Source organism: Lathyrus oleraceus, chromosome 6, assembly GCF_024323335.1.
Source record: "Lathyrus oleraceus cultivar Zhongwan6 chromosome 6, CAAS_Psat_ZW6_1.0, whole genome shotgun sequence".
NCBI classification, from domain to species: domain Eukaryota; kingdom Viridiplantae; phylum Streptophyta; class Magnoliopsida; order Fabales; family Fabaceae; genus Lathyrus; species Lathyrus oleraceus.
This window is the reverse complement of record NC_066584.1, coordinates 427,580,879-427,585,738: the sequence shown is the minus strand read 5'-3', so window position 1 is coordinate 427,585,738 and position 4,860 is coordinate 427,580,879. Positions and strand designations below refer to the sequence as shown.

General features: G+C 36.3%; 1 non-coding gene across 1 annotated transcript; it reads right to left on the bottom strand.

Moving 5' to 3' along the window:
• Positions 1-4,043: 4,043 nt before the first annotated feature.
• Positions 4,044-4,148, bottom strand: LOC127099251 (small nucleolar RNA R71). The gene has a single exon (XR_007793778.1). It is a non-coding gene; the product is annotated as a small nucleolar RNA R71 (small nucleolar RNA).
• Positions 4,149-4,860: the final 712 nt, after the last annotated feature.

Genomic DNA, 4,860 nt, shown 5'->3' with positions numbered 1-4,860 from the left:
AACTTCAACATGACATAAATTTGTGCTCAAACATCAAAATTAAACATTTCTTGGCATATTGTAATCTTTGTTATTATGTCAACACATTGCAAAAAGAATGGGATCAAAAAGCCTCATGAGTAGGATGCCCCATTGGGTTTGACATGGTGACTTGTAACTGAAGAAATTGCCATTGCCCAAATTTTGAATATCACTAATCTCAATTCCAAGCCAAATTAGCATGTGTTTTGGACCTAAACATGTTTAACCAAGTCTCCAGAAGTTAATTGACCCTTGAAACAAATCATTTGGCTGAGTTTTGATAGATTACAAGTCACACTTTTCACACATTTGGATCAAATTTGTTTTGCACGAATTCAGCATCATTTCACACGTATTTGGATCCAAACACATTCCCTATAAATAGAGGAAGCTATTGAATTCATTTCCAATCTTTGGAGAGCCAAGAAATCCCTACTACAACTTGAAATTTTCCAGAAAAATCCAACTGTCGTGTTTTGAGTTTCAGCTTGTTTCAATCCAATTTCTTGATCCCATTAGCATCTTTGGCATCCTCTGAAACTTTTGCAACAATTTTCAAGCTCTGAGATCTCCTGAAGTGCTCTAACCAAATCGAGCTTCATCAACTTCGGATCACCATCTAGACAACGAAGTTCTGAGCATCATTTGAAATCAAACAAGTTACCACAAAATATAGTCCTTCCCTCTCTGATGTTTTCCCCTAACTTATCTGATGTTGATTTATTGTGTTCATTATTTAATTTTATTTTTCGTGGCTGGCTTATTTCTGAAACTTCTATGAAATTCCCTTTGCTCAATTTAGATAAATGAATTTGAGGCATAAGGTTGAATTCCGGATGAGAAGAGGATCATAATGGTGGTGGTCTTGTGTTTTGAATTTACCAAACAATGAAACTCCAGTGAGAGCTCACCGGAGAAGATGACCGGAGTTTTTCCAGGTAATCTGAGTTTTCCAGACACGTTGGAGGAACGAAATATTTTTATTGGTTGAATTTGAATTGGATTTTGTGTGCTGCTTGTAGCGCGTTTCATCATGCATCCTAACATGTGGAGTGTTGGATATGTCACGTAAATTAATGAGGTGTGATCCAACACTCCGTGTTTTTTCTGATTTTAATTCTTTTTCTTTTATTATTTTAATTTCTTTTTTCTCTTAAAATTCATAGTAATTTCATTTCTTATCCAAAACATCCCAAAATAATTTCTAAAATTCTCTTTTATTTCTCTCCATCTGATTTTTATTTTTTCACATTTTATTCCACTGATTTTCTATTTTTCATGAATTTTATCTTTTCTCATTTGTTTTAATTAGTTTAAAAATAATTTTCTGCATTTTAAAATTCTGAAAATTTTATTATATGCTTCTTAATTTATTTCCAACCTCCCAAAAATTTCTTGGCCATTTATTTGGTGTTTTGAAGGACTTTATGGATTTTTCATTTTATTTCTATTTTAAAATTCATTTAAAAATACTTTTAATGCTTTTTTTATTTCATCTAATTGCATTTTATATTTGTGTGACCTTTGTGAACTTCTGTTGGCCTTGGATCATGATGACTTGGATCATGAGTCTCATCAAACTCAATGGATCCTAGGTGTTGATGGGGTGAAAATCCTAATCCACCAAAATGGATGATTGATTTTGATGATGACTTGATCCAACCTTTGATTCAATTTGGGTGTGGCTTCTCTTGTCCCCTTCTTCTTCATCTTTTTATTTTCCCTTTGATCAATGATAATACTGAAATTTACCGTATTTTTGACTCCGATTTCACATGCATTCTAGTTGTTTTATTGTTATTTTGATGTGTTATTGCTATGTTTTCCTTTGTTTTCAGGTTTTTACTTTAATCGGAGCCCTGATCGAGAAAAGGAGTGAAAAAGAGCTAAAAACCCTAAAATTCAGCATTTTGCACTTGTGGCCTACCCCATGGCAGGCGCCATAGACCCTGTCATGACGTGTCCAAGCTCAACTTCCCTCAACTCCCACGTTCCCCATTACCTCCACTAAGGCGCTTCAGATTGACCTTGTGGCGGGCGCCATGGCCTTGTGGCGGGCGCCACAAGAGGAAAGTTTTTCCCTCCCATTTTCAAGTTGAAGGGCATCCTTGTCATTTCCATCTTTTTACTTGCTTATAAATAGAAACTCGAAATCACTTTTACAATCATCCAAACTTAGAGCAGAGGCAAACTCATAGCAACTTTGTTTCACTTAGGCATATATTCAGTATTATAAAGTGGTAATCGCTTCGCATTGGAGTGTTACCATAATTGTGTAATCGAGTCTGTAATCGAGTTTGGAGCACTTTGGAAGGAAGTTAATCCTGCCGCCATTTTCATTTCCGCTTTGCAATTTACTCAACCCTTCGATTGGAGCAGGTTTTTATTACTTGTCTTTATCTTATTTATTTTCCCGCACTCGCTTTACTTTATTTATTTTCTCGCACTCGCTTTATCTTATTTATTTTCCCGCACTCGCTTTACTTTATTTATTTCCTCGCACTCGCTTTACTTTATTTATTTCCTCGCACTCACTTTACTTTTATTTATTTCTCGCACTCGCTTTAAATTATTTATTTTCCCGCACTCGCTTTACTTTTATTTATTTTCCGCACTCGCACTACTTTTATTTACTTTCCGCACTCGCACTACTTTTATTTAAATTAATGCACTTTTACTTTACCATGTCTAACTAAATTTATAAGGTTAGAATGTAAGGATCGTAATTGAACCGATAATCCGTACAATTGTTCGTAGAAACACTTAAGGGCTATTTTACTTTCAACTTAAGTTTTCCCGCACTTCAATTCCGTTGGGTAAGATCGAAAGTTGTCCAACGTCTTTTTAAACTTAATTGTTTTTAACTATTTCAAAAACAGCGAAAGCGCTTTGTTTAGTTCATTAGGAGTTTTTAACTTAAGAAGAAAAGAGATTTTAAAACTATTTTCGGACGCGTTTATAAGTTTAGAGTCTGGTTCGTGAGAACCTCTTTTGGTTAAGAAATCCAGGTTATAATACTTTTCAACTTAGTCAAGATACTATATTTCTTAAAAATAGGTTTACTACTCTAACGCAATGCGCGCCTTTTTATAAGTGACAATAAAAGGGTTTGATTAGGGAGTACAACTCGGTTCTGAATACGCGAAAGTGACAGTTCCTGTTAAATTAGTTCTTTTTAAAGTAGGAAACATTGCCCATAAGTAGCTCTATTAGCAAGTACTTGGATTATTAATTGATTATGTGAATTACATTCGACCCTGTCTTTATTAATTAAATTTATTTCAACACTTTACTTTTTCATTGCATACTCCAAAAACACATATTTTTATTGCCTTTGATAAACACCATAACAATAGATAACTATAGATTGACACTTGGTCTCTGTGGATTCGACAATCTTTTATATTACTCTGACGCGTTTGTATACTTGCGAAACACCGCATCAAGTTTTTGGCGCCGTTGTCGGGGACCAATTTCGTCAAATTTCATTTCTATGTTGTTATATCGTTTAGACTTAGGCTATTTCCCGCCGGTCAATGCGAAGAACTCGCAGCAGCGGAAGTTTAAGCTTAGTATACCCTCTGGCGGAACCTGAACGTTACGCTCGCGCACGTTTATTCTTTCATAGAATTAAGAGAGCTATGGCCGAAGATCAAAACCAAAGACCTCTTAAAGATTTTGCTCAACCATCAAATGAAGAACCTAGTTCTAGTATAGTAAACCCAACCATCCCAGCTAATAATTTTGAACTTAAACCATCCCTGTTGTAACTAGTGCAACAGAGATAATTTGCAGGTCTCGCTACTAAGAACCCAAACCAACATTTAAAAATATTTCTTCAATTAGCAGACACATTTAAAACCAATGGAGCTTCTCCTGAGGCAATACGTTTAAGATTATTCCCTTTTTCCCTCAGAGATAAAGCCCTATCATGGTTAGATTCCCTTCCACCCAATTCCATTACGACTTGGGATAACCTTAGAAGAGTTTTTCTTGCTAGATATTTTCCCCCGAGTAAGACCGTTCTTCGAAACCATATAACTAGATTTACCCAAAACCAAGGAGAATCAGTTCGAAGCTTGGGAGAGATATAAAGAGTTGTTACGAGCATGCCCACATCATGGCTTAGAAAATTGGTTAATCATTCAAACCTTCTATAATGGACTTCATTATAACACTAAGATGACCATCGACGCTGCCGCAGGCGGTGCTCTGATGAACAAACCTTATCCTGAAGCTAGTGCCCTCATTGACGATATGGCTCAAAACCATCAATCATGGGGAGTTGAACGAGCGACAGTTAAGAAGAAGGAAACCCAAGGAGGAGTGCATGAACTAAGCTCTATAGACATGATGCAAGCTAAAATGGACGCATTAGCCCTCAAAGTCGAGCATATGTGCATAAACCCGAATACTGTAGCCGCAGTTTCGACGGATTGTGAGATATGTGGAACCAAAGGACACCAATCTGCAGAATGCAGTCTATTAAACAAACCCACTATGAGCAAGTGAACTACACCCAAGGGAACCCATATTCGAATACCTATAACCCTGGATGGAGGAATCACCCAAACTTCTCCTATAAAAACAATAACCCTATTCAAAATAATGCACCTCCGAGACCTAGTTATCAAGCCCCTAGATCAAATCAACCTATGCAACCTGTACCACCAAAGCCGAGCCTTGAGAAAATTATGGAAAATTTTATCACCGCTCAAACCCAACAAAACAAGGAGTTCATGAACCAAAACATTCATGTTAACGAATTGATTACTCAGTTAGGATCCAAGGTTGACCAAATAGTTACTCATACCAAGATGCTTGAAACCCAAATCTCTC